Source organism: Notechis scutatus, chromosome Z (assembly GCF_049901735.1).
Source record: "Notechis scutatus isolate UNSWTSFEM ecotype Mainland chromosome Z, rNotScu1.2, whole genome shotgun sequence".
Classification (NCBI taxonomy): Eukaryota; Metazoa; Chordata; class Lepidosauria; order Squamata; family Elapidae; genus Notechis; species Notechis scutatus.
This window is the reverse complement of record NC_142025.1, coordinates 131,613,078-131,633,107: the sequence shown is the minus strand read 5'-3', so window position 1 is coordinate 131,633,107 and position 20,030 is coordinate 131,613,078. Positions and strand designations below refer to the sequence as shown.

Here is a 20,030-nt window from a genome sequence, read left to right as displayed (position 1 = left end):
TTATTCCATTTAAGAATTATAGCATAGTCATTATAAACAGTCCATTAGTCATATACCAAATTCAGTCAAGTCTTGTCGAGGATACTCTAATTGCAAAGTCCATGTCGAATAGCCAGTGTCAGTACACATATAATAAATCTGTCCAAAACTTATCTTCTCTCCGTTGAGAAATATCTTCAAAGTAATCCAACACTTCTTCTCCTCCCCGATCCAGCAAGAACGCAGTCTTCAATAAGCCAGCCAGTAAGTAGCCAGAGAGTGCCTTGCTGCTTATATAGTACTTTTACAGCTGCACCCTTAATTACATTCCTTTAGCTTAAAGTCACATACACTTTATCTGACAAACCATGATTCATCATTTTATTATCTTTACCCAAAACAGTTAGGGTAAAACAATGTTATCCCTAACATTCTCCCCTTTTGGGTAATAATAATAAATATTACAATAATATATCCATTTACACTTTCAAATCATAATTGTCACAACTCTCTTTAAATTTTACAACACCTTGTGCTTTTGTAAACTGGTCTGCAATATTTTCTTCCGTCATGCAGTACTCAAGTTTAATTAGACCATTTTTAACAGATTCTCTAACATTTAAGTATCTTAAATCAGTATGCTTTGATCTAGTCTTTACAGCAATATTAGTAGCTAATTGTATAGCTGCCTGGTTGTCTTCGTATACAATAATAGAATCTTTAACAGTTATACCCATGTCTAATAATAACTGTTTGTACAGAATTAAGTCAGTACATAGTAATGACAGACATGAAAATTCTGCTTCCATCATTGACAAGCTAATATGCTGTTGTCTGATTGACCTCCACCCTATTAGTGTCTTACCAAATAATATAGCCATCCCAGATGTTGATTTTCTAGTGTTTATGTCAGTTGCAAAACTTGCATCTGCATAGGCACTAAGATTCAAATCACCTTTTGGCTCTAGATACAATGCGTGGTGCATTGTTCCTTTAAGATATCTTAAAATTCTCTTTAATGCTTGCCAATGACATTGATGTGGATCATTATTATATCGTGCCAGCTGATTAATACTATAAGCTATATCTGGCCTAGACCAATTGCTTATATATGATAAGCTACCAATCAAAGATTGATATATGGTCTTATCAAATTTGGGACTTTGAGCATCCATTTTGCAAATTTCCTGACATTGGAGTCTTTGCAGGCTTACAAAGTTCCATTTTATATAATTTAATTAATTGGCAAATTTTATCCTCTTGTGATATCTTAAATCCTTTTGTGGTTTTGTTAATTGTCAATCCTAGATACTTTTTAATTTCACCTAAATGTTTTAATTTTATCCTTTTGGCTAATAATGAAATAATCTCAGTAGCTTCATTATTGGTCTTAGTAATCAAAGCAATATCATCTGTAAATAATAACAATAATGATACCGTTCCATTATTTTCTCTTTTAAACATACATGGATCTGCTAAACCAGATTTAAACCCTATATTGTTTAATTCTTTCGCAATATATTGGTTCCATTCATAGCCAGATTGTTTCAATCCATATAAACTCTTCTTGAGTTTCCAACAATCTTTGCTATTTACTTTATTATCATTTATACCAACTGGTTTTTTCAAATATATTGTATGCTGCAATGGTGCATGCAGATATGCAGTTTCTACGTCTAAATGGTTAATTATATAATTATTCTTAGCTGCCCACACTAAAGCGGCTCTTAAAGTTGTAGCCTTAAGATTTGGTGCAAATACCTCATCATAATCAAATACATTTTGGTTAAATCCTTGTGCTACTAACCTAGCCTTATAAATTACTTTCCCATTATTTCCAGTCTTTACTTTAAATATTCATTTGCACCCAATGGATTTTTCTCCTGGAGGTAATTTGGTTTCTTCATAAACCTTCATTTCCTTTAATGAATTTAACTCTTTTTCCATTGCCTTTTGCCAATTCTCCTGATCCTTAGCAGGATACATTTTAAGTTCATCTATGCTAGAAGGAACTTTATTTACTTGGCATACAATACTCGCCTGATATCTTTCAGGTGGTTTAGTTATACGCGTTGTGCGTCTAGGTATAACAGGACTAACAGGTGGACTTTCCTTTATTTCCTGTTCTTGACTATCTATCTCTTCTTGATCAATTATTTCCTCTTGATCTGGTTCTATTTGCTCTTCATGGACTTCTTCTTTAATTGGACTTTTCTTATAACTAGTCTTTTCTTTCTGCCTCTTATAGTGTTCTATAATAACATCATTATCTGAATCCTGCTCTAATCTATTCCATCCTATATGTTCTAGGAATTGTGCACTAGCACTGCAGTATACTCTAGATGTACCTGGTTCCCAGAATCTATAAGATCTATGGTTTGCTTGATATCCAACAAAAATTAATCTTTTGGCTCTACGTTGTCCTTTGTGCCTGAGTTGTGTAGGGATATGCACCCATGCTGGTGCACCAAATGTGTGAATATAACTCAAATCAGGTTTCCTACCATGCCACAGAGTGAATGGTAATTCACCTGTTGTTGAATTAACAACATTGTTTAATATGTGATTACCACACATTATAGCTTCTCCCCACAAATTGTCAGGTAATCCAGAATCAGATAACATTGTCCTTCCCATTGATTGCAGTGTTTGGCCTCGTCTCTCTATAAATGCATTATGCTGAGGCCTATATGGTGCAGACTTTTATGTTGAATACCTGCCATTCTAAGTCTATTCTGGAATTTATTATTTGTAAATTCCGCACCATTATCTGTTATAAGAGTTACTAATTTCTTTTAGTTTTTCTCTCTGCAAATTTTAACCAATTAGAGAAATTTGTATACGTTTCAGTTTTTCTCTTCATTAGAAAACAGAAACCATACCTAGAATAGTGGTCCATTATGCTTAATATGTATCTAGCACCACCTACACTTGGCTTTTTAGGACCTATTATATTGGCAAATACTACCTCTAAAGGCTCTTTGGTAGTAAATCCATCAAATCTATTTGCCGGTATAACTTTGCTTTTGTTTTGATTACAAGCAGAATATTGCAAATACTTATTACAAGGTTTCAAACTTATTCCTTTAGATAGTTGAACAGTTCTCTTAATCATTTTAAAATTTAAATGACCTAACCTTTGGTGTAACAAGTGAATACATTCATTATGAGGTTTCTTATTTTCATAAACTGTGTTAGCCAACTCTAAACCATTATCAATTAACACATATAAATCACCTCTTAAAGATGCAGTAATTTTCTTACCTTCTTTTTCAATTAAACAAGTATCTCCCCTAAAGGTAATTATGTATCCTAATGTAACCAACATTCTAACTGAAAGCAAATTAAATTTAAGTTGAGGTACATATAACATTTTTACGTTCTCATTTATATAAGAACAATGTGCAATACCTTCACCTTTTGCTTTGATATTCCATCCGTTTGCTAATGAGATATGCTGTGAACTCATGGACATTTTTACAAATTTTTTGTTATCATTTGTAATACAGTGGGACGCACCACTGTCAACCACCCATAAATTATTTTTTACAACTCCATTACTATACATTGCTAACTCATAATTCTTATTTCTTCTTTGATGGCTTACAGCATTCTGGCTTGCATTCTGGCGCTTTGGTTTCTTACAAAATCTTGCAAAATGTCCTCTCCCTCCACAATTAAAACACTTTTTAATTGCGTATGCAGTAGGAGATTCATTATCTTCCTTTTGAGGTTGCTCCCTCCTTAACTGATCTCTTTCAAGCCTTCTTCTGGCCTCTTCAATCAATCTGCCAGTGATATCAGTTAAAGTTAGACTTTCTTTAGGTAATATTTCAAGGGAAGTTACGTAGTCATCAAAACTTTCGTCTAATGAAGATAGAATTATGTAGACCTGGTGTAGCTCAGAGAAAATTAACTCCTTCTCATGAAGTTCTTGGAAAATGCTTTTCATAGTATTCAAATGACTCAGCATATCACCATTCTTTTGGAGATACGTGCGGAAAAGCTTCCGTGTTAGATTTATGTGAGCACCAACGTTATCTCGAACATAAATCGTCCTCAGTTTTTGCCAACACCCAACAGCAGTTTGCTCTCCACGTATATGAACAAGCTGCTGATCAGTTAATGATAGTCCTATGATGCAAAGTGCTTGCTCATTTTTCTGTTTAAATTCTTCTATCTTTTTACTATCTTCCTCATCTTCAGGATCCCATTCTTCTACGTTTGGTGGGTTTTCAATTATGTTCCACAGACCTTCTCTTCGTAGAAGTAGACTACATTTCATAGACCATGAAACATAGTTTGTTCCATCCAGCTTGGATATAAGGGACAAACTTTGTACACTGTCTTGTGCCATATTTCACTATATGGATATAAAACTATAATTGATAAACACAGCTGTCTGTTTACTGTAACGTGTAACAACACAAAAATCTCACTTTTTACATAAACCTGTTTTTATCCTAGTTAAAACTGACTTTGCAGTCTCTCTGGGCCCATAACCAGTGTTAAGCCTGGATTGCCCAACGGGTGTTAAGGAAAACAAACTAAACAGAATGTGCAGCGAAGTCAGATAGGAAGACAGGTAAATGTGTGAGATAAGTTTTCTAGTTAACACGCAGTAAAAATACAGATACGCTTGTGCTATCAAAAATATTGTTTATTCCATTTAAGAATTATAGCATAGTCATTATAAACAGTCCATTAGTCATATACCAAATTCAGTCAAGTCTTGTCGAGGATACTCTAATTGCAAAGTCCATGTCGAATAGCCAGTGTCAGTACACATATAATAAATCTGTCCAAAACTTATCTTCTCTCCGTTGAGAAATATCTTCAAAGTAATCCAACACTTCTTCTCCTCCCCGATCCAGCAAGAACGCAGTCTTCAATAAGCCAGCCAGTAAGTAGCCAGAGAGTGCCTTGCTGCTTATATAGTACTTTTACAGCTGCACCCTTAATTACATTCCTTTAGCTTAAAGCCACATACACTTTATCTGACAAACCATGATTCATCATTTTATTATCTTTACCCAAAACAGTTAGGGTAAAACAATGTTATCCCTAACAGACTCTTCTTCATATATTGAAATTTCTGATTGTGCCCTTTTCTTGTTTTATGTCTCTTCCATTCATGGACAGATCCAGCCCATTTCCTTGTGCAATGATAAATGCCATTCAGGCTATAGAAAGACCAAGAAAGAGAACAAAAACATTTGCTGCTATGATTGTATCCCATGTTCAGAAGGGAAGATCCCAAACCACACAGGTAAGAAACCATGTGAATGTATGGGGTCAGCATCGTTTCTCCATTTTCATGTGCTGTATTAATTTGCAATGAAATTTCAAAGTAAGGGTCAGTGCTGGAAATGAAGATATGGCTATAGAAAATCATAAATTCTACTCTGTTGTTTAGGAATGTGATAATTATATTATTATTACTATACTATATTACTATATTCATTAGAATATGAGAACTTCTTCTTTTTTTTTTTTTATAAAAGTTTTATTGATTTTAACAACTTCTGATATTTATTACTATTTATTTATCTCACTCCTATAGTTTTAATTAACTATCTTAGAAAGATCTTGACAAAATAAGAACAAATATGGTAAATCCAATGCAGAATTAATGGATGTATGAATATATATAAAAATGTAGTTTCTTATGGACATTCCTTTAGGAGAAATGTAACCTCATTTATCATGGCAAGAAAGAAGATATATTCCTTTCCACCATTTTGTTTGTGATTTAAAAACAAACTTTAATTGATTATGCAAATTATATTGGAAATGCAATAGACATACCCTCAATTGTTTATATGGTGGAATATATAGATATGTCAAGGATGTTTTGATTTAATACATCCATTTGCTTTTCCAAACATGGATGATTGTTTTCTATGTCCACCTGATCATTATCCAAATAAAGGTCATGATTCATGCATTCCCCAATACATAAGTTATCTATTTTATGAAGGAAATCTGGGCATTGGATTGAGCATCATGGCTTTTGTGCTTTTCACAATTTCTGCACTGGGTGGTGGTGGGATTGGGCATTGAGGTAGCGGTTGGCAGATGGCACACTAGGACACACCATATACCAGAAGAAAACACACACCAACCGCTACCTCAACGCCCAATCCCACCACCACCCAGCACAGACACACTCCGTGGCCAAAACACTAATCGCCAGAACCAAATGCCTGGCAGACAAGACACACATAAAGACTGAACTATGTACCCTGACTAAAGTACTGACAGCCAACGGCTTCCACAAAAGCAAAATCACTGGCTTGATCCACAAAAACACACTGAGACATAATGGAGACCTAGAAGATGAACAGACCTATGGAACAGCTGTCCTGCCCTACATAAGAGGTACTACAGACAAAATCAGTAAGATACTACACAGGCATCACATCAAGACTGCCTTCAAAACAGACAGAAAAATAGCAGCCATCCTTAGAAAACCCAAAGATAAAATTGACCTGGAAAACCAAGGCATATATGAAGTCCCCTGTGCATCATGCCCTGCCACATACATTGGACAGACCAATAGACGAATAAGTACCCACCTGGATGAACACAATAATGCAGTAAAAAAGCTGGAACACACTTCCTCACTAGTCCAACATATGAAAGCCACAGGTCATAGCATCAACTTCAATGGCACCAAAACCCTAGCCACTATAGAAAACCCCAGCCACAGAATTATCAGAGAAGCCATAGAGATTGAAAAAAGACCTGAAAGCATGAATAGAAGAGATGATTCCACCAGACTGTCAATTATTTGGAAGCCTACACTCTCAAACAAAAAAATCTCCACACCACAAGCCACGCAAACACCTGGGCACAAACAGACCCCCCCCATACCTCCAGCTCAAACACACCTCAACCAGGCACCCAGATGAAACCTAGCTTCCTAATAAATGATAGCCGTTCATTTACTTGGAGCCAAGCCGCACTTAGAGCCTCCAATACAGGAACACAATGTTGCCAGCCAATCAAGACACAAAAAAAGCCACAAAACAGACAGAAGATATTAGAAACACCAATCAAGTAGAACACAGCAAACTCCAAGACCAATAAACACAGACCAAGACTCCCAACCAATCAGGATGAAAAAAAACCATTCTGGCACAGCAGTAGGCTAGCCCCAAATTTAAAACTGAAACACCTGTAAAAGTCTGACTCAAAGATGAACACAATACAGAAGCCTGATGATGGCAGATGAGATTCTGCCAAAACGTTGCTACAACTTTAAAAGCACAAATATAATGACGTGGCAAAATACCCGAACAAAGCTGAATAACATACATGTAAGTACCCACGAAAACTTAATAAATACACACACACACACACACACACACACACACACACACACAAGTATATGGTGGGCTACAAATATTTTAACAACCAATTCTCTGCCCTAATGACTGGGCTGAGTGGGTGTGGCTGAGTAGGTGTGACTGGGTGGGTGTGGCCAACTCAACATCGCTCATGTCAAGGGGCACTTCACCCAGCCCCTCACCTACCCACAACAACAAAGAGAACAAAGAGAGAAGCAACGAAAAATTGAGGAGAAATTTCCTGACAGTGAGAACAATTAACCAGTGGAACTGCTTGTGTTCAAAAGTTCTGGGTGCTCCAATCTCTGAAATGGTAAAGGGTCCCTTCTAGTATTATTTTGATTTGGCATCCTCAGTTTTCCTGCCTGAGCAAAGGGTTAGAGTAGAAGACCTCCAAAGTTCTGTTATTCTTTTATTCCTGAGCTAAATAGCTAAGACCCTCACTGGGACCCTAACTCTTTTGCTCCCTTTGGACTAATGTTAAAGAGCTCCCTCTAGACATTCCTTTTAATAAGATTTTTAGAAACCTGCAGTTGAAAGTTCTTCATGTCTCCTTACCCTGAAGACCCAATTTAATTTGGAATTTAATCCCAAACTGATTGCCCTTTCAGCATTTCTCTTGGCACTTCTCCAAAATGCACCCCCAAGAAGCCACATATCTCTCTCCCTCTCCCTCCCTCCCTCCCTCCTTCCCTCCCTCCCTCTCTCTCTCTCTCTTTTTTTCTCTCTCTCACACACACACACACACACACACACACACAGGTTGGATTGGATATCTCTCCTCACCCTCCCTTCCTCCTTCCCTGGTTTAGGCTTAGAAAGTCTGCCAGTGCTGTCTCATTTGGCAATGCTTAAGGGGAATTAGGGACTAGAGACAGTTGATATTCTCATCTCTGCTACAAGTGAGGCTGTCAGAAAGTCTTTTTGGCAGGCACGCTCAGCCTCTCAGCACTAATAAGAGATGCAGCTCTATTGCCCAGGGGAGGAAAAGCCTCTCATTTTGCTGCTATCTGCAAACCATAACTGGATATGGACTTAAGGGTGGTGTGGGCGGGTCCATTCAAGGCACAGAAGTTCTGCCGCTAGCCCGGCATCCCACTTGAGCCATGTTTTTTCCCCACAGGGGGGCTACTGTAATGGGAAGCATACCTCTGCCTGCATAACTAGAGGGAGACTCTCCACTCCACAATGGTGTCAACTCGTAAAGCTTGCTCTCAAGTTGCCATAAGAAGAAGAGGGGGGTGATCTGATGAGAGCAGTTTGGTTGCTATGAACAGAAGCACGTTCCACACATACTTTTCTCCAGATTGTGTCTCAGGTTAACAGAGCCAGCTGAAGAGGCATGTTTTCTACACCCGGTGAAAGTGCTCCATTGGAGAATGTGATTTATGGCATACCCTTGGAGGAGCAGGGAAAGGGTCATAGGTGGGCAGTAAATTACATAGGCAGAGCCAACTGCACTTAAGAAAAGTGCTGACATGTTCCTCCTAATAAATAATTGGATATCTTTTGAAACTTCGCTCAAGGCTAATGAATTGATTAGGGCATCCATCGGAACCCTGACAAATGGTTTGAAAGCGGCTCCTCTGCCACCTCCCCATTTCCCCACTGCCTTCCCCAACACCTCCTCCCATTGCAAATGCAGCATGCCTGGAACACAATAAACCCCATCCACTCACCTCCTGCTGGCAGGCTAGCTAATGGGGTGAGAATTGATGTGGAGAAGCCAGAGGGGCACCAATCTATATTTTCTGTATTATATCTATCTATATAAAAATTTAATGTGGAAATACCCTATGCATATGAGTTATTTCAAATATAAGAATACAGCAATCAGGAATATAATTTGCTATTGGCATGAAATAATAGGAATAGGAGTATTTGGGCAAAAATATTATTGTGTTTTTCAAATTCAGATTTATGGAGCCATGACATTAAGCAGCCAAATCAAGTATAGGATCCAAAGATCATAATGTTTAAAAAGAAGAGCAGAAAGGACATACAGGTTTTTCAGAAAATAAATTAGATCACTTCACTTATAACTTTTTCATTGTGGATAGTTTGGGTTTCCTAAATTGTGGTGTAATAAGCCAATGCAATAAAAAGAGAAAGTATTTGAAAATTGTGATGCTCTTTCAACCATGACACTCTTTTCAAACCATCATGTGGCTTATGCTGATTTTCATATACTGAGTTACACATGAGTTTAATGGAACTTGATCTCATGGACTGCACTAATTGTGCTGAGTGGAAAAAAGACACAGATAACGGCAGCATAGTAAACACCATCATACAGCAGTGTTGGATTTAATTATTATCTTAATAGAAATTTGTCAAGTCCTTTCCCCAGCTCCCCATACTCCCTGTGGGTATATAAGATTCAATGAAAATTAAAGTATGTTTATTTAAATAATCCCTGTGACAGATATGAGGATGTTGTGCTCCATCAGCTCAGTAGAAAAATGTGCATTCTCTACTGTCCTGGTTTACAGCTGATACTTACTTCCAAAATTTCAAGCTATTCTGTCACCTATACGGAAGATGGAAATTTGTTTTTGGAAAGGAAATAAATCATTTGCAATTGCAATGTTTTGGGTATTCATATTACATTTGCTTCCTGGAAATGTCTGCCACATTTGTTTTGCAAAATGCCATAGCAATGACCAAAGCATTATTCTTCACAAATATTATCAACCAGGAGAACACCTTATTGGTGCTATAGTTTCGCGGTATATAGTGGTTTTTGAAGAGGCCAAATTCACAAGACATCCCTTTCATGATTTGATCTCTGAATTCACGTAAGGAACTGAAATTTGAAAGCCATAGAATGATTCTATTCTAATAAAAATTAGAAAGCATTGTACTAGTTGTTGAATTTTCCACAACATCTATATATTTGTATCTATATCGATATTGAAGAAGGAAGGAAGGAAGGAAGGAAGGAAGGAAGGAAGGAAGGAAGGAAGGAAGGAAGGAAGGAAGGAAGGAAGGAAGGAAGGAAGGAAGACAGACCATAGTGATTTGTTTCCTATCTGCATTATACATTGTTTGTAATCTAAAGATTTCCAAAGAGTTTCGGTACCCATGAGAATTATGAGTAGTTTCTACTTTTTATTAATTTCCAATCAAATATAAATAGAAAGAGTGCAGTCTTTCTCCTGTTTTATTTGTGGGTGTAAGAGAAAGGTAAAGTGAGAGGAAGATGGAAACAAAGAAGGAGAAAAGTATGCATATATTTTAGTTTGTGTGGGGTAAATTTATTACTGCTAACATTCACACAATACTGTCATTGTGCTGGGTAAAGGTACAAAATCACTCTTCCTCTTTCTTAGTTCAGTATGACATTAGCAGACACATCTTGTATGGAATGCAACTGATCTTTTCTCTGAACCAACTTGACAGTATATATTTCTGATTCTTTTAATTTTCACTTTAGTTCAGTGACTCAGGCTTACCAACACGGGGTAGCCTTGGTGTTTGCTGTAAAGGAAATTAATGAAAATGCCCAGATCTTAACCAATGACACCCTAGGCTTCAAGATCTATAACACTTATTATAATGCAAGATATACTTATGCAGCCACAATGGAACTGCTCTCTACTCCAAGTAGATTCATCCCTAACTATAAATGTGACCTCCAGAATCATCTGATAGCTCTTATTGGGGGACCAAACTCTGAGGAATTCCTGGACCTAGCAAACTTCTTGACCATCTACAAAATTCCACAGGTAACTGACTTCCATTAGCGTTTCATAATCTTTCTTTTTTATTTGAGATCATCAGATAAAGTACACCGTATTGGATAAAAATAGTACATTGTATGGGATAATAGGGTCCTATATAAGCATATATTGAACATAAAATGGTTTTATGAGACAGTAGAGAAGAGACACATTTTTCCTCCTGATTTTCTTCATATCTTTTAGCTTGAATATACCTCTGCTCCAGAGATGAAGATCCAAGATAATATCTTCCACTGGATGTTCCCAAATACAATTCAGCAGTACAGGGAATTCTCCAACTTCTATTGCATTTTGGATGGACATGGATTGGAGTGTTATATATTGAAATTGGCAAACTGTCACAAATATTTCTACAAAATGTGCTTCCCATGTTTTCCAAAAGTGGTATCTGCTTTGATTTCATAAGAAAACTGTCTAATGGCTATCTTACTGACATTGATAAACTAGCAGAAGGGATTCATACAACATTACTTTTTCTCTTTACCCGCGTGTCTAATGCAGTGATTGTTCAGGGTGAATTTCAAAGTATAGTATCCTTAAGGAATTTCCTCAAAATAGCTGAATTTGTAGAAATGCCAGTATATTCAAAAGTCTGGGTTATGACATCAGATGCTGATTACATATCTGTTCCCCTTCAAAGAAGTTGGGACTTAAATTTCCTTCATGGATCTTTATCCTTGGCAATTAATTTCAAGGATGTCTCTGGCTTCCATCAGTTTCTTCAAGGAAGGAATCCTGCTTCAGAAAAAGAAGATGGCTTCCTAAGAGAAACCTGGCAACAAGTATTTAATTGCTCCCTCCTGGTTTTACCAGTGTCAGTATGAGTGAGGACATTTGCACTGGAAAAGAGAAGGTAGGTTTTGTTCCTATGTCTGTGCTTGAGATGAGGATGACTGTTCACAGTTACAGTGTCTACATGGCTGCATACTCCATTGCATATGCTTTTCATGCCCATGCCATTGGACAACCGAAGGTCATATGCAAATCATTGGAGACAGAACGTTCATCGACAATTATGGAAGGTAACTTTTTCACTAAACTAGTAAAGTTGTTTGTAGCATCCTTTCCTTGCAATCATAGAACCAAAGAGTTGGAAATGACCTTAAAGGTCCTTTCATCCATTTCCTGCCAATTTCCTAATTTGTTTTTGTTTTTATTTTCATAGAATTATGGAATGAGATGGGTGCCATATAAACTTTAAATTAACAAAGAAACAGACTCTGGTAAAGGTAAAGGTTTCTCTCGCACATATGTGTTTGTAGTTTCCTGCTCTAGGGAAAGTGCTCATCTCTGTTACAAAGCTGAGGAGCCAGCGTTGTCCTAAGATGTCTCCATGGTCTTGTGACCAGCATGACTAATGCTGATGGCGCTGAAAGTTACCTTCCCATCAAAGTGTTCCCTATTTTTCTACTTTCATTTTTACATGCTTTCAAACTTCTAGGTTTGCAGAAGCTGGGACAAGTAACTGGAGCTCACTCCATTATGCAGTGCTAGGGATTTGAACCACCAAACTGCCAACCTTTTTGATCAACAAGCTCAGCGTCTTAGCCACTGAACCACCACGTCCCCTAAACAGACTCTATTTAGTATCAGGTATTCTCTACAACTTTTATGTAAAATCCTTGGAGTAAGGAGATATAAAGCTCTTGCCTCATTTCATTATTTATGCTGGTTTGTTTTTAACTTCTCTTCTCTGGCTTGTTTTATGTTTTATAATGAGTAAGGGACAAACGCCAGATTCATTTGCCATGAATCAGTTGTGGGATTGATTATTGATTGGGCTGATTGATCTGTGAGTGGTTGCCAATCTTCTAAAATTTATTCTGAAAGATTAAATCATATGGAATGAGTATACACTATTTGTTTTAATCTTTACACCACATTTTATTGCTTTCCATTTTCCTGTTAAGTAGTTAAATGCTGTGAATCCTTTTGGTGGACCCCTTTTTGGGTAGATGAGAAGATTTTTATACTACTTTCAGGTAGAGTTGAAATGTTTATTATTGCATTTTCTTATCTAGGATTAGTCTAACCCAACATATTTCCATGATATGATGATAGAATTTTGTTGAATGGTTATACTACATCTTAAGATCAAGATAGAATGCTTTTTGATTTGAGCTTTATCCCTGTTGATTTCATATTCATATCCATATCAGCAACAATATGTAATTTCTTATTGCCTTTTGGGGGAATCATTTTAATCTTCCCAATCTACACACTGCCATGAAAGTATCCAATGATCTTCTCCACAACTACAAAGCACATGTAGCATTTTCAAGATTCTCAGCTAGGTCCTGCTCTAGAGCCTAGGTTGAAACAGTTGGTGTCTATATTTCTTCTTGCTTATTTATGTTTTATCAGTTACATTAGACAAGGTTTGTTATGCTCTCTTGAGGTTATGTACGGATGTATGCAATTGATTTTTTTAATGGTCAGAGCCACAGATTCTTAGTAGAATCAGAGATGGTTTGAAATTTGTTCTCTTGCAGGTTGTTGGTTTTTTTTTTCAGCTTCCCCATCTAAGATACATGTCTTGCTTGCTTAACTTTGTCCTATGCAAATAATAATATCTGGTCCCACTTTACCTTCAAGGGAGATTTGCCGCCACCTGACGAGATGAAATATTGTTGGATAAATATAAAATCTTAACTATTACTTAACATAACAGACAATTATAAGAGGAGAACCTTGTTATCTTTGGTGGCCAAAATAAGAAGGAATGTAAAAGGATCATTTCCAACCAATATATTTTATTTAAATAGGTTTAAAAGCTATTAAATAGGCTTTTATGTTTTATTAAAAGATATAAGCTGACAAAATTCCCAAAGTCTCTTTTTTAATGGTGGTCAGAACAAGAGTTACCACACCCTCATTTTTTGCTAATCATATTAGTGATGGGATGGGATGAGAATTTCATTGAAGAATAAGCCTTTTTAAACATTGGGTAGCATATATCTGATATAACCTGAGAGTAAAGTATAACTTATTTTTAAAGTAGCAAAATAAATGGTTGGGGACCTTAATTCCCTATGTCCTACCTTTTTCAGTACTTGTATTATGTTAACAGCTACTATCCTTCTCTCTCTCTCTCTCTGTCTCTCTCTCTGCCTGTGTGTATGTATGTGTTTGTGTCTCTCTGTCTCTGCCTCTCTCTGTGTGTGTGTCCATCTCTGTCTCTCTCTTTTGCTCTCTCTCTCTCACTCTCTGACTGTCTCTCTCCGACTGTATCTCTCTGTGTGTCCATCTCTCTGTCTCTATCTTTCTCTGTGTGTGTGTGTGTGTGTGTGTGTGTGTTTGTCTCTCTCTCTCTCTCCATCTCTCTGTCTCTCTCTCTCTCCATTTATATGCCCCCCTTTTCACTTACATAATAAGGGAAATCACAATGAGCTCTGATGTCATTGTATTAATAAGCTTTAAAAACCTGTCTCCATATACGCAGGGATGAATATGTGTAGTCTATGAATAGCATTAAAATTGCAATAAAAAGGATTAAAAGGTGCTTCTCTTACTCTCATTTAGATGTATCACTTTCTTAGATATGTTTCATTCAATGACAGCAGTGGAAGAACTATTTCTTTTGACCAAAATGGAGAGTTAGTAGGAGGGTTTGATATCATCAACTGGATCACATTCTCAAATCAGTCTTTTCTTAAAATCAAAATTGGAAAGCTAGACCCACAAGCACCCTTAGACCAAAGATTGACTATTTCCGAAAAGGACATTGTCTGGCCAACCCAGTTCGGAAAGGTAGGATCCAAATTGTTTCAATATCTCTTTATTTTCTTATTTAAAATTCAGTGAGCTTCAATGCTCAACTTAGAAAATTGAATATTTTTAATAAACGAAACTATCATAGTTTCTATATCTGTCAATGATAATTGTTTTGCCAAATATTATTCTGATTTTTTTTACCTTGCTCCTTCAATTGAACAATATTTCATGCAAGTAATTTTGTCACTGACTAGCAGAAGAACTCTGATGGCAACAATGATTGTATTGTGAAGCTGTCAACTTTTATTTGCCTACCAAGGTAGAACACAAATGGATCTCTCTTCTCTTTGCTTACTGTTGTCTCTCATTCAGCAATTTAGCAAACTCCCCAAAAATAATTTGAGCTATATTTCTTTCCAATAATAGCATAAGTTATGGAAAATTCACCAAGATTATCTACAAACTCTTTCAATATGATTGAGGATTGTAGAAGATTAATTCATTAATGGAATAATTCTTCTCCCTAAGATGTATTTTTCTAGTGTCCTCATTCTCAGTGACACAGGAAGGAAGGTGGGTTTTTCTTTATCAATTTCCAGTCTCTCTGCAAAAATGTAGATTAAATCCACAGAGGACAATGAGAAGTATTAAGTCTGCTTATTATAGTCTGTTCCTTTAGACAAAAAATGGGAATATTTTTCAAGTTAGTAAAAGGTATGCCTGAGCTTTTTCTGATTTTTGCATATTTAATCCAATGCTTCTTCTGTTTGTGGATAGGAGCAACCCATTTCTTTGTGTAATAAGAAATGCCATCCAGGTTATAGACAAAGCCCAAAAGAAGGAGAGCCCTTTTGTTGCTATAATTGTACTCCATGTTCAGAAGGGAAGATTTCCAACCAGACAGGTAAAAGGCCTTACCAGAATATGGGTTTATATTTCAACATTTGGATATTACAATCTATCTTTAGGATAGCATATAAAGACCTCCTTCCATTTATTTAAAAAAATAGAAATTGACATCCTTTCCTATAACTATCATTATTTGGATAGCTCCCAAACACAACAGAGTATTTATAGTCATCCAAATTGTGATCTTTAGGAAGTGTCCCCAAAATATGTGACTATGAGTGAAAAATTAGACAAAATTAGACCCATATTGCTTCCTGGTGACATCTGGTTGTAAATAAAGGTTCACCTTTCTTTAATACTGTCTCAGAAATTAGCAACAAACTGGAAATGAAGTTTCAGTCTTCAAAATCTCCCTTTTGTATCATTTAATCTCTGGAATTGTTGAATTTATCACTTGAATGCCCTATTTAAAAGAAATGCACTCTGATTGGTACTACTTGTATTCTTCGGCATTCATGGGTGCTTGATATGATTTGAATTAAACTTCTACCACTTTTAAATTGTGAATCTAATTTCAATTATCCACACATAAAATCGCACAGATTACCAAAAAATGGCATGAAAAGGGAGCAACAATGGTGTATTGGAAGTTCCAAAATAATACCATTTGCCTGCAAGCAACAACTGATGGAATTATAAAACAGAAAAGAATGAAGAAGATAAAGTGCCCTGGGATTTTACAATTCAAACAGGCAAGATCTTGCCACATAACACTTCAGATTTAACAACCGTTAGTAAAAACATACAAAGAAGTCTGAATAGTGGACATGGCAATACTTGGAGGCAGCAGAAGAGAAAGACCTGGAGAATATAACACAATGACCTGCAAATAGAAATAGAACTTGTGTAGCAAAAGAAAATTTATTACTAATAGTTATAGATGCCTTGGGTGCAATCCCAAAACACCTGGAGCATCACTTGAAGACTATAGACATTGACAAAATCCCCATTGGTCAATTGCAAAAGGCAGCTTCTACTCAAAATAGCTTACATCCTGCAAACATCCACATTTGCCTCAACCCAGGGCTTTGGTAAGGACTTGATAGGTAGACAAAATGCTAAATCCAGTCTGAACATCTGGCTGACTATGCGATGATAGATGATGATGATGATGATGATGATGATGATGATGATGATGATGATGATGATGATGACAAAAAGTCTGGATAGTGGACAGGGCAGTACCTGGAGACAGAAGAATTTAAAAAGAAAGAACTGAAACAAAATACAAAGATGTACAAATAGAAATAGAATAACAGTAGTAAAGGCAAGCAAGGATACTATCAATAGTAACATGTGCCTTTGGTACAATTGCAAAACAACTGAATCACCACTTGGATACCATTACCATTGACACATTCACCATTAGTCAATTGCAAAAGGAGGCTTTACCAGCAACACCTTCCATCTTGTGACATTATCTGTAAGACCATCAAATATCTTACATCTGCCTATTGCAGGTTTTAAGAAGGACTTGATAGATAAAAAATGCCAAATATAGTCTAAATATCTGGCTGACTGGTGATTACTAATAACAGCAATAATAGCAGCAGCAGCAAAAACAATAATAATAACAACTACAACAACCCCCAGTAAGACACTACCTTCATGTGGTTGTGGGGCTTGTGTGCTCTGAGGAAGATGAGAGCTATGGCAGAGGTTCAACCATCATCAGAGGAGTCAGACAAAGAGAGCCTCTCCCATAAAAATATATATGGTGAAATGTAAATTTCAGAAAGCCATACTGGCTGGGATGCCACTGGATTAACAAGGACCATGCTAGATATTGGAGTTCCTTGGATATCTGGTGAAAATGGGACTCAGGACTGTTTGCTCAGCAACCAGGACCAGCAGCTGCAGAACTACTGGAAGAAAAGGTGTTTACCCATAACAAATATACAGTGATTGAAAACAAAAAAATAAGAGCAAGCCCAACAAAAGAGGATATTTGAAATGAATGCACATGTTCTAGAAAGAACAACACCCAGAATCAGAAATAAAAGAACAGAGGCTAGCAGATCAATATTATGTCAATTCATAATACTAAATAAAGTATTCAAAGAAACTTGGAAGAACTGCCAAAGTTCACCCAGAGCAAAGAAACCTAGAGCCTTGCCAGAAGTAATTCAGAATATAGAGGCAAACCAGGGAAAATTGTAGTAGAAGAATCCAACAGAGACATACAATTGTTTTCATTTAGAAACTAGGCACCCACTCCTCTCTCACAAAAAGATTACAAAACCCCATAACAAAAGAAGTAAAAGAACTGAAACAAAGAATAACTGAGCATCTAGAACAGCACAAAAACAACAGAATAAGGCTGCCTGCATTGAAGCTTTTTTCTAAAGAAACAGCTAGCACAAGCAAATACTACAATATCAAGCATAAGCACCAAGTCATCGAATGAAACAAATCAAATAATGTACAGCACAGCTGCAGTTGTAACTGAATACCTGGGATACAAAATCAACAGAGAAGAAAAAAAATCTAAAACAGTGCACCACAAAATAAAACATGGGATTGGAAAATAAGATTAACAAATTGAGATCATATACAAGCAAGTTCAAATAGATGAAAGAAAAGAATCTGAAGTACAAGACCAAAGAATACCTAATCAAGAATCACTTAGAATACCTAATCACTTAGAAACAAAAAAGTTCAAGGAAGCATTGAAAATAATAAAGCAGCAAATAACACCAATAGCCAAAAAGATTAGCAGATACTGAAGCTTAAATTGCAAATTATAGGCAGAACCTCCAATTTCAATCCAATCAAAAATTCTATCAATCCATCAATGGAGAACCTCCAGTGAATCAGTCATTACCTGATAAGGAAGAAACAGTGCAGTTCTGCGCACAGATAATGGGTTAACCCAAACAAATACAACAAGAATGCAGCTTGGTTAAAAGGCCATAAAAAGTGATCACATGACGTTAGGACATAGCAACTGTCACAAATATGAAACAGTTGCTAAGCCTCTGAATTTTGATCACCTGGCCACGGGGATGATGCAATGGTCATAGGTGTGAAAAAGAGTCATAAGTCACTTTTTTCAGGGTCGGTGCAACTTCAAACAGTCACTAAATGAACTAAATGTAAGTCAAGGACTATCGGTATCTGTCATAATGTATTAAAACAAAGAAGAGAGAAAAATGGATATGCAATTCAAAGAGCTTTTTTGTATTCTTAATGGGGAGAATATACAGACATGTCAGAATAATCATGATTTAACTTACACTTTTGCTTTTCAGATATGGGCGATTGCTTTCCAGTGTCCAGATGATCATTACCCAAATAAAGATCGTGAGTCATGCCTTCCTAAACCCATCAGTTACCTATCTTATGAAGGCAATTTGGGGGCCACAGTGGCCACAGTGGCCCTTGTGCTCTCCTTCACCACAATCTGCATCCTAGGAATTTTCCTGAAGTACCACAACACTCCCATTGTTAAAGCCAACAATCGCAACCTCTCCTACATCCTCCTCATCTCCCTTCTCCTCTCCTTCCTTTGTTCCCTACTTTTCATTGGCCGACCCATGAAGGTAACCTGTCTCCTTCAACAAATTGCCTTTCGCATCATCTTCTCAGTGGCGGTTTCTTGTATGTTGGCCAAAACAATCACAGTGGTTCTTGCATTTATGGTCACCAAGCCAGGATCAAAGATGAGGATGTGGGTTGGAAAATGATTAGCCCTTTCTGTTGTTTTCTCCTGTTCTCTTGTACAAACACTTCTTTGTGTTGTCTGGCTTTCCACCTCTCCCCTTCCCAAACATTGACATGAATTCTCTCTAGGACTGAAATCATTCTGGAATGTAATGAGGGCACTGTTTTGATGCTTTGTTGCATGTTGAGCTTCATGGGTCTTTTGGCTATTGTCAGTTTTGTTGTAGCTTTTCATGGCCAGGAAATTACCAGATACTTTTCAGGAAACCAGATCCATTACTTTCAGCATGCTGATCTTTTGCAGTGTCTGGTTGTCCTTCATCCCTGCCTACATGAGTACCTAAAACCAAATATATGGTGGCCGTGGAGATCTTTGCCATCTTGGCCTCCAGTGGGGGGGGACTATTGGTTTGTATCTTTTTCCCAAAATGCTATATCATCGTGTTGAGGCCTGATTTTAATAGAAAAGAGCATCTGATAAAAAGAATCCATTAAATGGCATCCTTCATGATTATTTTCTTTTTTCACAAAACATGCTAATATTTTCCATAACACCTTGAATACAAATTTAAATTGTAATTGAAGGCAGTTAAAAATATGATAAACATATTAATTCTATTTGCATTTCAGAGATCCTAGGATTATGTATCTTCTGTCTGTTAATCAATAC

General features: G+C 36.7%; 1 long non-coding RNA gene and 1 pseudogene across 1 annotated transcript in view; one reads left to right on the top strand and one right to left on the bottom strand.

Annotated features, from left to right (window-relative positions):
* The window catches only part of LOC148129296 (uncharacterized), a 189,073-nt gene that overhangs the window by 29,069 nt on the left and 139,974 nt on the right, over nucleotides 1-20,030 (bottom strand). The gene's annotated exons all lie outside the window — the stretch shown is intronic.
* LOC148129300 (vomeronasal type-2 receptor 26-like) overlaps nucleotides 9,260-20,030 on the top strand; it is a 14,170-nt pseudogene continuing 3,399 nt past the window's right edge.